The 16,596-nt window shown below is 34.1% G+C and overlaps 1 protein-coding gene across 1 annotated transcript in view; it reads left to right on the top strand.

Annotated features, from left to right (window-relative positions):
* Positions 1 to 16,596, top strand: part of SGCZ (sarcoglycan zeta) — a 929,817-nt gene that overhangs the window by 536,383 nt on the left and 376,838 nt on the right. The gene's annotated exons all lie outside the window — the stretch shown is intronic.

Raw genomic sequence — 16,596 nt, 5'->3', positions numbered from 1 at the left:
TATTTCAACTTACTTTTGCTAGACCTTATATGTAGGGAAACTACCAGGTAGCAAATCTATTTTTAAGGATTGTAAAGGTATTGGTCTTTGTTTATTCATGCTGACTTCTAATAATCTTTTTATCTTAAATTGCATTTTTATTTATTAGCTTTTGGTTACATACAACTCTATCTCGATTTATTCATTGGATTGTGCTGTTAATAGGTTTCTGTGGCTCATGACAGAGGCAACCTTCATTTTCAGGATATGACTTTTTGAAGGAAATCAAATGAAAACTTATTATATTATGCAAGACAGCTCTGTTTTGTCTTTCAGTTATTTCCATGCTTTGATTTTTCAGTGCCTTAGAATGATTCTGTCATCAACACATATTAGTAATGTCCCAGCTAAATGTAATTTATCTATCATGTCTATCAGTATTCTTTACTGGGAAAAACGTTGGAGGCAGAGTCATTATCACACAATACTTGTCTTGCAATGGATTAAGCTTCTCCTTTTTTGAATAATATTTTCATCTATCTGCCCTCTCCTTTTTCCCATCTGCTCATTGCATATGATTTATGTTTATAAATCTCTACTACCTCTAATTGTCCCAGCCACTAAATCTCTTTTACTCAGTCTTAAATTTGAAATTATTTACTGTACTTTGATTACTTGAGATATGCCCCATCTAACATTTGTGTTGTAAAATAGTTTTACTATGTTATATTACATTGCATTTGACTACTCTTTCAATCTTGGCATCTGCATCTTCGGTTCCAGTGTTCCCAATGTAACGGTTTTATTCATTGAGGAAGTGAGAAAGAATTTTCCTGTAGAAACAGTAAGAACTATATGATGTCATGGAGACTTATTACGGACAGAGAATTAGATCTGAAGAGAGACTACTTCACTAACCATCTGTGTGATTTAAGGAGCCACCGATCTCTCTACTATTGTTTCCGTGTGTGTGCGTGTGTGTGTGTGTGAAATGAGCTAGCACAAATTTATTATTAAAGTGTCCTTCCATTGCAAATACACACTTTTTCAAATATGACGAGGTTAAGCCTCCAGCACCTCCTCAAATCATGCACCTTTCAGATATCTTGGTTCTAAGAAAGCTCTGCCATTCTTGATGCTCCTCTGAAAGCACAGAGCCAGTTGTGCTCCAGAGAAAAAGCAGAAATAAAAATGCCATTCCCCCACCCACACTAATTTTGGAGTTCAGGGCTGGTTATAGGGAATTTTTGAAATGGAATGCTCATGATTCCGTCTCTCCCTTTGCACTTCTTTCTGTTTCCTGGAGCATTTCCCACAATCTCAAAATCCAGCTAAACTCAGATTGTCTTGTATTTTCCTGACTGGCTTCTAAACCAGTTTCGAAATCACCCATGTTTTTCTTGCAAGAAAGCCTTTTATCTACTTGGTTGAAAGGATAGTAAATAAATTTTGGGTGGTAAGTAATCTAATTAAGCTACTTTATTAATTATTCCTTAACCTTCTGAGCTATTTGCATTTATAACAGACATTCATGAATTTACATAAATTGCTATTAGACAACATTTCAGGTAGAGTGACAAAGTAAAGTGAAAAGTAATAATGTAACCTGATTAAATTTGAGCAAGAATCACCACCTCTGAAGCCAAACTGCCTAAGCTGACTCTTTACCTTCAGTTACGCTAATAGGGAACAGCTTTCTTACTTTACACTGCTTTTTCCCTTAGTCTATTTGGCTACTAATTTTCTGTTTAAATTTATTCTTTTGGAAGAAGAATATAGAGGGAAAAGAGAAGAAAAAATTCCATTGTAAGCATTAATACAATATCTTTCCTTATAAAAAAGAGCACCAAGTAAAAATATATTCATTTAACAAATATTACTGAGCACCTCCTATGTGCAGGTCACTTTTTCAAGGGCTCGGAATGTATCAGTGAGTGAAACAAATCTCTACACATTTAGGCTTACATTGTAGTGTATACTAAATAATATAAGTCAAAGCAATTTATTGTTCTAGACTTTACAAGACAATATAAATCCTCCTTTGCTTTATTGAAAAATCATGTGTTTTCTTGGATATGCTAAGTTACTTATTTCCTTATAACTGATAAATTTTTAAATCTGCCTAAGAAATTAACTATCTACATAAAAAAAAATAACCAATTCTCCAATGTCTAAATTGGTTTTAAATAGGAACAGCATTGAAAATAAGAAAGGAAGCTATTGGTGAATATTAACATAACAATTAGAAGAAAAATATTTGCTGTGTAGAGTTCCAAACAACAAATAGCACTTTCATCTGGTTGAGATTTGAGCCAAGGTGTTAGAAAAAGCACATAGGTGACATAACTAGTAAGTCTCCATGTTACTTTCTTACTTACTTTGGAACAGAATCTTCCTAATTATCAAGGAAAGGGCTATACATACAGATACTAAAAATGAGTATGACTTTATATTTCACATCTCTTGAAAGGTATGAGGAAGTAACAACTTATTCTGATTTATCGAGTATACGTTATGCTTTCATTATACTTTCCTACCAGTTATATAAACACAACTAATAGAAATAAAAGTGATGCTGTTGCAGTTATTTTATCCACTTTGTAAATAATTTTATCTCATGTGATTTTTTTTTTTTTCAGTACATTCCCATCTGAACAGAGAGCAAGGAAATACTCATATTTTCACTTTTTCATTGGCCATGACTCAGATATTTAACTGGGCTAAAAGGTCATACTCTGAGACTCTGGGTGCTTTTCCATTATTAAAATACTCCCAGGTGAATTGGGCAAACAACGATGAATATTATTTTTTAATTTGCCAAGTACTAATGAACCATTGATAAATGGATTTACTGTATGGCAGTAAAGTTTTCCAAGGTCCTTCATCCCTGGAGAGATACACCTTTAGGAAGCAGGTAGCTTTTGTTTCAATATAACTCTGCCTGTCATTATCACCTTAGTCCATGTGATTTGCTTATTTTCACCACCAACAATTGCAAACAGTAGAATTACACTAAAACTGCCTCTTATTCCCAATGTGGTAAGTCTTATAGGAATGGGAAAAGAACTCGAGATTTTTCCCTAGACCGTGGTCCAAAAAGTGGGTTTACAATTTCTTGAAATTTACACTATCTAAACCTCATAGAACAGGTTATCATAGCAATAATTTCCATATCCTTCAAGAATGAACAGAAAATAATGTATTTTTAAATGAGATATAGTGTGTTTTGAAGACTGTGATTAAATAATTCCTGAGTAATGTTTAGGTATTACCGCAGATACAATGCATTGTTTCTGTCTGTGTCTGAACAAAGGACTGTCTGTCTCTGAACAAAGGACAAAGCAGAATGAAAGATTTCTGACTCGTAAACTCTAATACTGCTTTAAACATAAGGTTAGCCTTTAGGAGACATGTAGGGTTCAAAATTGCTTCTAATGAATTACTGTGAGTTATTTCAAACTATTTGCTAAATTATGTTTCAAATGTTAGTTTTCTTTACAAAAATAATGTTAAAATACTTTAAAAATATAATTTATATGAAAAGCAACTTGAATAATGGAACCATTTTAGAATTTTATTTAAATATTATATCATATTTTATTTAAATATTATATTTAATTTTTTTTAAATATTTGTACATATGTGTGTGCATGTGTGTTTTGAGGGTTTTGTTGTTGTTAACTGATTTGAAGTAATGCTGTAATAGTGTAAGCCTGGAGTCAAAACATAATTGACAGCATTGTTGCCACAGCAACTAAAGCACATTTGACACAGGTTGGGGAAAGAGACTTGAGAAGTATCCTTGGATTCCTACTTCCTCATTTTAAAGTTTTTAGTTATCATTTAAAAGTTTTTAGTCCAGTTTGGACTATGGGAGAAGATAGGACCAGAGTATACTTGCCTGTTTATAATTTGCTAAAGGACTTCTCAGATTTATATTGTCTGCATTGCATAGAGCAAGGTTTTATACTAGTGTTACCAATATCAGGAATGAGGAGCATATTTTAATGACTACTAGCCGCATGTCTCCAGGTTTTATCCTAGATATGACATGGCCCCGGTTGGTTGGAACTCTTTAGTCCACCACATCCGCAGGATGCAGAAGTTGCAGGGACTCTAATTATCAGTAGAGATGAGATGTGCCTGCTTCTCTGGGCAGAGGATGAGCTGTCTGGGGGCTTTTCAAATTGGAACTGACTTTGATCTCCAAGAAATTCTCCAAGTAAAAGTTAAAACTCAAGCAATTTTCATTGCTTTTACTATTCTGCCCAATTTTCTGTTTCTTAATATCTTGATTTAAATCTAATCTTCCCTTAAAGTTAGGTCGTAAATGCAGGCAATAAGTACTTAAAATTTATGTAACTATTTAAATAAAGTGCTTTTATTAAGAAAAATTTCAGTGTAATACATGAATATGTGTAGTTTATTCCCAGTGTGAATAAAGACTTGAGTAGGCCTAGGGCATTTATTTTTTTCCTCTAAGCTAAGTACCCACTGTCATTTTTTGACAGTATCTGAATTTCTCATGCTAGATCTCTAAGGAAAATAGCTCTACCTAGTCGGGCCTAATAGAATCACGTGAATCACATGAATTCACTTTTCTTAAAATTCCCCCTATACCAAGAAGGAAAATAGCCTTTTGCATGAGGATAATTTTCTATCTCATTATAAAATCCTTATCCGTTTTAATATGATATATTTCTAGATATTTTTGTTAAAAGTAGTATTCAGGATTGTTTTCATACTTTTGGATTAAATATTGGACAATGAGTAATTAAACATTGTTTACATTACATGACATTACATTAAAACGTGTAAAAATAGTGCATGGTGAATATATTCATAGGCAGGCCTTCAAAATTATCCAATACTACATTAACTACTAATACTACTGAGTCATTAGCTTTCTGTGTTATATTTTGAAATCTACTGATTTTCCTGAAAAAAAAATGTACACTGGAAGTGATTTGATTTATCCTCTTGGTAATTCCTAATATGAATTACCATAGGTTATGAAGTAACCTATTCCCTTGTTAAAGAATATGGCCCTTAACAGCTTTTGCTCTTTGTCTTTATGAATTCATTACTAATGCAGGGAGCTTGAAGGAAAGTCATTTTTAATGGCAGTTCTCAGATGAGGAAGAATATATTCGTGGTAAACCATAACACAAGTGGACCGTAACGGTAACTTTCAGCAGAATTTTCTGACGAATGTAGTTGTTTTCCAGGTTTTCATTAAAACTAGTCCCACTTCCTTGAAGTGGTATTTCTAAAGATCCTTTTTCTGTATTCTATATCATTGTCTTACCTTTGGTATATTGTTGGCGCAAGTGTATTATGAGATTTTTACAGGTAATATGTTTATTCTTTCACTAGATCAACTTATGTTGAGTGCCTCACATGACTTTGTAACTTTTCTAAATGTGGAAGATAGGAAAATAGATTTTTAAAAAATATTTGCTTAAATTCACAATGTAGCTGAGAGTGATCACAGGTTAACTAACCACTAAAATCTCTAGAATCACAAAAGAGGGAGTGCTCACCTCTCTAGGTTAAGTAGAAGAGCTGGGATAACTTTTAGGGGAGATGACAACTGAGCTGAGTCTGAGGAGAAATAGGAGTTCACTAGAGTGGGAAGAAGAGCTGGTAATGCTAAAACATGCTAAAAGGCTGGTAATGCTAAAAACATGCTAAAAAGTTTACCTTTGTATTGTAGGAGGAAGGAAAACTTGATTAACTTTAAGAACATGATTGAACCCATTAAATTTAAATTTATAAACTTTATACCAAATAAAATTTGGTAAAGTAAATAAAAATTACTTTGGCTTCAATTTAAAGGATGAGTTGCAGGAAGGAAAATGATTTATATTGGGTGATTTATTGAGAATGCACTCCAATATGTAAGAAAAGAGTAATGAGGAACACAAACTCAAGTAAGGGCAGAGGGAAGAGGAATTCATTCATTCATTCAAAAACCATCTTTGAATACCTACTCTGGACCTAGCACTGTGATAATTGATGAGACAATGTAGTAGACTTCAAGAAATGTGAAATAGTGGAATAAGCAGGATTTCTTGGCCAACTGGATAATAGAAGGGGGAGAAAGTGAGGAGCTTAGGCTATGACTCTGGATTATACCTGCTTAACTTGGCTAGGTAAGTAGAGATTATATTAGTGGAAATTGGATATAGAAAAGGAGAGGGCAGGTTTGGAGGGAATAATGAACTGAAATACTAGTATTTAATTGAGAGGTTCAGTACGCAGTTAGACTGAGCTGGTCTCCCTCAATAGAGAGATCTGGGGTAGAGGATGTAAAATTTAGAGTTGTCCACATATAGGTGATAGGCAAATTCAGAGCAATGAGAAATGCTTCAAGAATGGGAGCATAACATGGTAAGTGGAGAATGTCAAAGAGAAAAGCCTAGGATATATAGACAAATAAATAGGAGTCTGCAATGAAGCCAAGAAGCAGAAAGACAACGAAAATAAAAATATTGTTTTAGAAGCTAGAATAATGGAACCACGTAAAATGTTAAATTCTGCCATAGTAGAGATATATATGGATTTAAAAGTGTCCAGTGGATTTAGTAATAAATTATTTCCATAGGTCTTTTAATCTTCTGAGTTTTCATAAGGACACTCTTTTTTGTTTTGTTCTGAGGTTTTGTTTATTTTTTGTTCTTTGATAAGTAAAACTATTTATACCATCTCAGCTGGAACTATTCTTAGCATTTATCGTCATCCATTCTTTCAATCATTCATTCAGTCTCATCAAGTCTCATGGCCGAAGTTACTTTCCAGGTAATACTGATGTTCAAATTCATTTCCAGATATACTTTCTCTTCTGAACTTCCGATACATGCACCAGCTGTCAAGTAGACATTCCCAGGGGGCTGTCTAGGTCACACCTGAGAGTCAAAATGCCCAAAATTGGCCTGTCATCCACCATCCCCTACACACAAGCTCTTCCTGCTGAAATTCCATTTGTCCAAACAAGAAATCTGGCATCAATGTAGATTGTTCTATCCCTCTTTCATTCACGTCCATTTCATAACATTATCTTGAATTTGTCCTCTTCAATCTCACGATCACTGAGTTCACCATCTCTTGCCCTTAGAGTTCAGTAAACCTCTCCCTGGTTCTCCTTGTTTCTGTTTGGAATCTATTGATTCTGTTATTTATATTGTAGTTAAAGTAATCTTTCTAAAGTGAAAATTGAATCATATTTTCTTCCTGCTTAAAACCCTTCATGATTTCCTAATTGTTCTTGTGAAACAGATCATTCTTAAGCTCCCAACAGGGTTCTCTGTAATCAGATTCCGCTTATGTCCCAGCTTTAATGTTGTCCCAGCTTTAATTGTTCTGTCAGGATGTTTCCTCTCACCTTCACTCTCCAACCACACAGAGCTTCTTTCAAGTCCTGAAACATCTCAACCTTTTACTCACCTCTAGCTCTTTGTATATGCTGTTTCAGATAATATCAGTATTAATAATTCAAGTACTTAATATTCCAGCCCTCTCACTTGATTAATTCTTTCTCAGTCTTCAGGCCTAGTTTGGGCATCTTTCCTTCTGCAAGCCTTCATTGGCTAACCAAGTCTTTGTTGGGTGTCATTTATCAGCATTTAATCTATTTCTGAATTATCAAAGTTAGCAATTATTTCTTGATTTAGGCATGGGCATTAGTTTCTTGTTCTTAGTAATGCCAGGGAAGGTTTGTGGGATTTTATTTTTTCAACATGTATCTGAGAGTCATTCATTCCTGTCAGGTTTCTCTTAATATCCATGGGGTATTTCAGTGAAATTGAAGACCTCAATGGTTTTACTCCTTCAAGGCATCTTTCTTTCACAGTCATTTCTTATATAAATTACCTGGTTCTGCTCAACTAAGTAAGGGCTCAATCTGACTTATTCAAAAGGCTTTCACTAACATCTTAACAGAACTTTTTTCTGAGTATTTTCTGCAGTAATTGCTACACTATGGATTCATGAAATTTTAAATTTTATTTGTAAGTGGCCTAATATTGTAAATGTGTGACATTGAGACTGGGTGGTTTAAAAAATATAAAACAAATAAACAGGGAAATGAAACCAATATCCCTTTAAAATTGACTATCATTTTTTTGTTCTGTTAAATAAACAACAAAGAACACTATTTCTCCTGCATCTCATGATTTAGTTTGATATTGTAGACACAAATATATTCATTACAACTCATAAAAATATTGGTATGTCAACTTGACAGAAATTGGAGGTGGGGAATAAAAATTTATTCAAGGCTTCACAAAACTTGCTGAAATGAAAAAATATCAGTAGAATAGCTGTTTTTCTTTATTGAAAAAAAGTAAAAAGTCAAACTGCATTTCATCTTGACATACTTAAATCATGTCCTTTTTGTCAAAATTTCTGGAAAATGTATTAGAATTATTTATGTTGATAGTCTTGGATCTCAACCAAAAGCAAAAGGACTGTTAGTATTCACTTCTGGACTGCCAAAATTGATCCTTGTATTTAAAAACTAAGAACTTTTTTTGTTTAATAGTAAAATAAGCAGAAAGGAAAGCAATTTGTCTGTGAGGTTAAATGAATGCTAATAAAACTGGATACGTGAACTTAGTTTTCAGATTTAACTTTTAACATCAGGATTTTTTTAAAAGATACAAAGTTGTATCTTTCTGCAAGCTGCACTTTCCCTGGGGCTAAACTTATTGCTGAAGCCAAAAATCAAAGTAAAAAAGAGTTAACCAGAAATTAGAAGTAAATGAGCAAGGCATAAAATTTGGAATAACTGCCCTAAGTAGATAAAAACAGCTGCATATTGTGGGCAGTGTATTCTTCTACACCCATACAGATGTATGCAACATACTTCCTATGATCATTTGCCAACATTTTTTCTAGTTATGAAAGTAAGAATAATGATAAATAATAAATGCTTTTTCTTAAGAATGTATTCTGTTGTAATAACTTTTCTTTCATGCTTGATAAATGTTAAGCAGTATTTCATTTTTTCAAAACATCTTGTGAGTTATTATGTCTATTTTAGGTGAGAGAAAACTGTAAAACCTGGAAGGGTAGCAGGTAACTCGCCCAAGGTCACAGAGCTAATACAGAGAGAGCCAGAATCGAAACTTCAGTGTGTCCCATTCCAAAAATTAATTTCTTATCCAATAAACAGTGCTCTCTATATATAGAAAAAAGGAGAGAAAGATAAATAGAATAATGCCAGATGATAAATGCAGGTAATAAATGTTAAAGGATGCATTTATTCATGAAATATTAATGCAATTTGAGTCAACATCATTGTGTTGCAAATATTCTGTAAACATCATTGTTATGACAGTTACAAGACAGGTCTGGAGACGGGATCCATGCTATTTGAACACTTTTCACCCTTTTTGGATCTAAATTCTTAAACAAAATTTCTTTTTAAATAATGTTATATATAATGAACTTATTGACAATGTAAAGCAAATGCAAAAAAAGTTTTCATAGAGTTTTCAACAGTTTTGCTTCCTATTGAATTACTATTTGCTTACATATTAGCCATTTTTATATAATTTAAAGGACTTTATTGATGTATTTTATTTACCTTTATTCATTCATCATATTTCTATTTCTTCTATGTAGAGTGCTGTAAGTGCTGTAAAACTTTTCTTTACAACCTACTCCAATATGACCTCATCCTAACATAACTAACTACTGCTATGACCCTGTTTTCAAATATGTTCACATTCTAAGGGGGTTAGTACTTCGATGAATTGAGAGGAGGGAGTCAAATTCAACTCATAACGACCAGGAACAAATATTAAATCTAAGTCTGGAGTTGTCTAAAGCGAGGGGGAAAAGGAGAGTGTATTATGAGGAAATTTGTGATTTTTAGGGGATGCGTGGAAGAGAAAGAGATAGCAAAGAAGTAATACTCCCAAGTTAGTTACTGCCCCTTTTTCCTTGTAAATGGACTTCAGCTTTGGATGAAATTTTGCTGCCTAAATTCGTTTCTTTAGGACCTCACCAAATTTTTCTAAGCAGTTCAGAATGTTGTGAATTCTAGTTTGACCTTTCAAGGTGACGATAATTCTGCTGCTTTTAATGTCATCTTCAAATTAATGAACCAACTTGGGATTCATCTATATCAGTAATGTGGAGGCTATATATTACGATCCCCAGAATTGAAACTCGGGGAACTATTCTAAGATTGTTTGCCTTCAGCTAATGGTCAGTTATTGATAATTAAAGGATCCTCTGGGTATAAAACCCCAGCTAGACTTTCCTCCACATGTCGTCTGCCCATACCATGCTCAAAGGATGATAAAAATACTATGCAGTAAAGCAAGAATAGCATGATACTCCATATATTCTGCAGGCTTGATCATGAGTTGCAGAAAAGCAGAGATTGTCTGCTTTCTTTCTGAAAAGCCTATCCTCTGCACCAAGTGGCCATGCATCAGGAGAAGCTGCTCCAGTAAAATGTCACTGGATGATCCATGAAAAGAAAACAGTAATCAATTATAAAGATTTCAAAATATGCAATTTAATCAAGACATATTGTAGTATGTTAAAAAAACGTTTCAATTCTACAGAGAGAACAATTACTTATCTTTAAATTATGGAGCACTTAACAAAGTGAACAGATTTAAATAGCAATGCATAAAAACTGCAACAACAGTATTGTCAGTTTAAATGTCAGAGAAGGTGGCAAAAGGGACAATTTGCATGTTTATTAACTGATAGTATGAAACAAATTGTTTTCAACATTTAAAAAGTTGACGAATAGGTAGAAGACACAAGTACAATAAATGAAAATACCTAAGGAAGAATCTTAGATATAAAGGAGGTTGTGTCCCCTTTGTGGAACCTCATTTTTAGAAGAATTGATGTCAGGAATTTGATCATCGTGATGCATTACCACTTCCTTACAATTCTTTTTCTTTTATCATAGACATGCATACAAAAAGCTACTGGCTTTATTGATGCGTGTTTTCTGTGAACACTATTATCTATCTTTAGTCAACTCCTCTATTATTAACATTATTTACAGTCCACTAGTTTTATTTTCTATGCTGCCAAATAATTTGCAACTAATTTAGCACAACAGATACTAGAACCCTAAAAAAGTAACTTTTTTGGCATTAAAAACATTTGTGATTGGGGAATTTCTAAGGCTTTTGACAGAGATGAACATTCAGTTGAGGTTTATTTACTTCCTTTGTGAAATCTGATAGCATAAGCTATTTAAGAAAATATTTTTTATTCATGTGCCTTCAATGGCCCTTTCAGAAATTAAATATGCATAAAGTTTTCAAAAATTTCAGAGGCATATGGGAATCTGCTATATATTTATTGAATATATATTGGGAAAAAAAAGGAAAAGAGGAGTAGACTTTGTGTGCTAGGGACTTCTGTGTGAATTGGTTAGGGTATATGCTAAGCTACAACAACAAAGAAATTCCAGAATGCAGTGGCCAAATATAACATTTATTTTTCGCTCATAGAAAAGTCCAGAAATGGGTGTTTTATGCTGTCCAGGGTGGGGAAACAGTTCTGTTCCCAAGATCATTCAGAACTCAGGCTCTTGTCTTGTTGCACTGCCATTCTTTAAGTCATTGAGATATTCTACATGAAATCTGGCTGTCAGCGACGTGACCACATCCCAGCCCCAGGGGAGAAGAAGAGCAAAAGGCAATCTGCTTCTTCCTGGAAATGGGTTGAAAATGGTAAACATCACTTCCGTTCAAAACCCATTGGCCACATGAAGGTACAAAGGAGTTTGGAAAAAATGTTATCTCTAATTGAGATTCTATAAAAAGGGAAGAGAGGAGCGTATGTTTTCCGTAAAATTTTGACATCTCTGTCTAAGGACATGTGTGCTGATTTTTCCCTTCTATGGTCCTCACAAGGTATAATCATTGTTCCTATTGTCCTGGGAGAGACAGAGGTCAAAGAAATCTGTTATCTTTGCTTGTTATGTGCTCAACCGTGGGATGGCCCCATGCTTCTTGGGTTGTTTTACTTCATGCAAAGAGATGTTCCCTTTAATTACAAAAATATTCAAATAGTATTTATGTACTTTCTCTTTATTAATTGTGTTTTGGTGCACACTAATGTGGTATGAACGTTGCTTTCCAACAACCTAATTCATTTTTCAAGCTTGATTTGAATTTCTAATTTTTCTTTGCATTAACATTTTATTCTTTGTGGTGAGTTATTATGGTTATTTTGCCTTCTTGTGTCTGCACTATTTTAAATTAAAATAATACTTTATGATAAGGCATTGCTAAATTTAAAGCGACTAAATTGAGTTCTAATAAGGAGGGCCCACGAAGGTGGTTCTTGTTTTGATGTGTTCCCAGAGAGAATTCTGTCCTCTGAGGTATCGGAAAAACAGGACCTTTCAGTGCAGGCGCGATCTTTCCTCTCTGCTACTGGGGAGACCAAGTAGATGCATGGGGCTTGCCTGAACACAGGAGAAGGTTGGAGCATTACCTGCTTTTATTTCAGTAATCCACTTAGATAACTAATGTACAATGAAATGTTTTATTTTATTAACTATGTTTAGAATTTTAAAAATACTTGAAGTCAATAATAACATCAGTATAAGTGATTCCAGTGTATCACTGGCACCATTACTCTTCTGGTTTCCTGATATACATCTTTTACACTATTTTCACATATCATCGTTTCTTCCTTAGTGTCACCCCAGGAACTTGACAGCTTTGAAAAGTCACTTAAATTATTTTCTCATCACTTTTTTCCACTAGCTTTTAATCTTGTTTTTATTTAAAAAAAAAAAAACAAGAAAAAAAGAACCATAAACAATAACACACGTTCATGCAATGCCTGTTTATTGTTTCTAACTATTTAAAATTCGTGTGATCTAACTGATTGAACCTCTCCGTATTCTGATAGCACTTTACCTAGAGAATGAGATTTTGTGACAGAAAAAATAATGCACTTGGGCTTTTTTGATCTCTCTGCTGGACTATAGGGCAAAGAAATAAATAAGAACACAGTCCTGCCCTCAAGAAACTCATACGAGGGTCTCATGATGTTAGATCCAATGGTCAATTCTCAGTAGGCAAAAGCTGCATTTGATGGTTGCTCACTGCCCTTCCTTGATACATTTTCTTTGTTTTCTTCCCAGGAAAACACATACTGTGAGTTTTTCTCCGAATTCACCAATTAATCCATTTCAGTCACCTTTGCTAGTTTCTCTCCTCACAAACCTCTTCTCTTTGGAGGGCTGAGTCCTCGGGCTTCTTCTCTATCTATACAAACTCTTTTGATGACCTCATCTGCTCTTAGATCTCTAAACACCATCTACGAGATGATTTATAGCTCAGAATTTATATCTACAGACCATATTGCTCTGTTGAACTCCAGATTCATATATCCACATGGACATCTAAAAGACTAACTGGATTTCTGTTATTTTCCACAAAACATGTTCTAACCCAGTCTTCCCCATCTCCAGTTATCCTTACTTCATTATTCCATTTACCAAGGCCAAATCTTGGCATTATCCTTGACTCTTCTCTTTTCCTCATCCTCCCCATTCAGTCGGTTAACACATCCTTTGGGTGTATGTTAAAAATATGCTACATCACAGTCTGCTCACTTCTTGTGACTTCTATGGCTATTCCCCTGGATGAACCTCTATCATCCTTTGTCTGAATTACTTCTTCAGCCTCTTAACGAGTCTGCCTAAGTCAGATCATGGTTCCCTCTTTTCAAAATCCTCCAATAGTTCTCCTTTTTACTGAGTAAAAGATAGTCTTTTTAATGATTACAAATCACTGCATGAGCTGCTTGCCCCATCCCCACCCTTGTTTACCCTTCTGTCTCCCCCTGAATTACCCATACGTGCTTCCACCAGAGCTGTCCTGCTCTTCTTGTTATCCTTTGAATATGAGAGGAGAATTTATCATTTAGGGCATCTGCATTGGCCCTTGTCTCTCCTGGAATTATCTTTGTTCAGATATCTGCATGGGCTCCTCTCAATAAAGAGGACTAACATATTTAAAAACGCAATGGGACCAAGTCAACCTGTCTTTCAAATGACACCGTATTCCTGCTCTATTTCTTTCCTCTGAAGAATTTACATAATACATCATACAATTTTCTTGTTATTATATTTATTATCTGCCTTCCATAATAAAATATAGCCTTTGCAAGGGTAGATATTTTAATCTGTTTTATTGTTAAATTAGTCTAAGCACCCAGAATAGTGCCTACCACATGGTAGCCACTCTGTAAATATTTGTTGGGTGTATGAAATGGCATGAAGTTAGAATTATTCCCATTTTACTGAGAAAAATGCAGGCTCAAGGAGGTCTCTGGACTGCACATTTTTTACTTGTTACAGAGAAATTGTATCTATTTTATTTACTTTCTAATATTTTCTGATGGTGAAATAAGTCCAAGTTTCTGGAAGTAACTTTTATATTTTGAAGTTCTACACACAGGAAAAAGAATTACACAAAATTACCCTCTCACATTTTTCTTTTTTTAAAATTTTTATTGTAGTATAGTTGATTTACAGTGTTGTATTAGTTTCTGCTGTAGAGCAAAGTGAATCAGTTATACATACACATATATCAACTCTTTTTATACATTCTTTCCCCATATAGGTCATTACAGAGTATTGAATAGAGTTTCCTGGGCTATATAGTAGGTCCTTATTAGTTATCTATTTTATATATAGTACTGTTTATATGTCAATCCCAATCTCCCAATTTATCCCTCCCCCCTTACCCCCTGGTAACCATAAATTTGTTTTCTACATCTGTAACTCTATTTCTGTTTTGTAGATAAGTTCATTTGTACCCCTTTTTTATAGATTCCACATGTAAGTGATATCATATGATATTTGTCTTTCTCTGTCTGACTTACTACACTCAGTGTGAGAATCTCTAGGTCCATCCATGTTGCTTCAAATGGCATTATTTCATTCTTTTTTATGGCTGAGTAGTATTCCATTGTATATATGTACCACATCTCCTCTATCCATTCTTCTGTTGATGGACATGTAGGTTGCTTCCACATCCTCACTATTGTAAACAGTGCTGCAATGAACCTTGGGGTGCATGTATCTTTTCAAATTATGGTTTTCTTCAGGTATGTGGCCAGGAGTGAGATTGCTGGACGATATGGTAGGTCTATTTTTAGTTTTTTAAGGAACCTCCATACTGTTCTCCATAGTGGCTGTACCAATTTACATTCCCACCAACAGAGTAGGAAGGTTCCCTTTTCTCCACACCCTCTCCAGCATTTATTGTTTCTAGATTTTTTGATGATGGCCATTCTGACCAGTGTGAGGTGATACCTCATTGTAGTTTTGATTTGCATTTCTCTAATGATTAGTGATGTTGAGCATCTTTTCATGTGCTTTTTGGCCATCTGTATATCTTCTTTGGAGAAATGTCTATTTAGGTCTTCTGCCCATTTTCCGATTGGGTTGTTTGTTTTTTTGATATTGAGCTGCATGAGTTGTTTGTATATTTTGGAGATTAATCCCTTGTCAGTTGCTTCGTGTGCAAATATTTTCTCCCATTCTGAGGGTTGTCTTTTTGTTTTGCTTATGGTTTCCTTTGCTGTGCAAAAGCTTTTAAGTTTAATTAGCTACCATTTGTTTATTTTTGTTTTTATTTTCATTACTCTAGGAGATGGGTCAAAAAAGATCTTGTTGCAATTTATGTCAAAGAGTGTTCTGCCTATGTTTTCCTCTCAGAGGTTTATAGTATCCGGCCTTACATTTACGTCTTTAATTCATTTTGAGTTCATTTTTGTGCATGGTGTTAGGGCGTGTTCTAATTTCATTCTTTTACATGTAGCTGTCCAGTTTTCCCAGCACCACTTATTGAAGAGACTGTCTTTTCTCCATTGCATATTCTTGCCTCCTTTGTTATAGATTAGGTGACCACAGGTGTGTGAGTTTATCTCTGGACTTTCTGTCCTGTTCCATTGATCTATATTTCTGTTTTTGTGCTAGTACCATTTTTCAACATGAACTCCCTTTTCCAACTGGGAAGAGGTTTACAATATTTTGTTTTCCCTTATATTCTTCTATCTCTATATCTTCTTTCTTGCCTTATCACCCTTTGCTTTTCAACCTAGCTAAATGCTACTTTTTCTTGAAGGCTCAGCGAAAGCCATTTCTCTAACTGGAAGTTTTCCCTGAATAATCTACTTCACATTTATTTCTTTGTTCTCTAAACTTCAAACGCATTATAGTTAGGACTCTAAAGCTTAGAAACAAGCATCCTTGGATTTTTGCCAAAGTAAATTTCTGGAAACTATGTCATAAAGCTCATCGTTTGAAAGCTTAAAATTCTAAAGATAAAATTCTCTGACCAAGGACATAGCTTATATAAATCAGAGCTGTGACTAAGAGACATCATAAAAGTCCAGATAAAAGAGACATGGTCATTTAGAACAGTAAAATGATGCTCCAAATATTATTAAATGGTGAAAAAATGTGTACATATTGATTTTCCCAAGGTCCCTAATGTTCTTTATAGTTATGAATAACACATATAAATACAACTTTATTGTATTATAAATTTGGTAAAAACACATGTGGTAAATATGAACACAACTGTTAAAGATATAACTAATACT

The sequence above is a fragment of the Balaenoptera borealis genome (genome assembly GCF_965194805.1).
Source record: "Balaenoptera borealis genome assembly, chromosome: 21".
Taxonomy (NCBI): domain Eukaryota; kingdom Metazoa; phylum Chordata; class Mammalia; order Artiodactyla; family Balaenopteridae; genus Balaenoptera; species Balaenoptera borealis.
The sequence above is the reverse complement of the archived record's forward strand: the minus strand, read 5'-3'. Positions and strand labels throughout refer to the sequence as shown.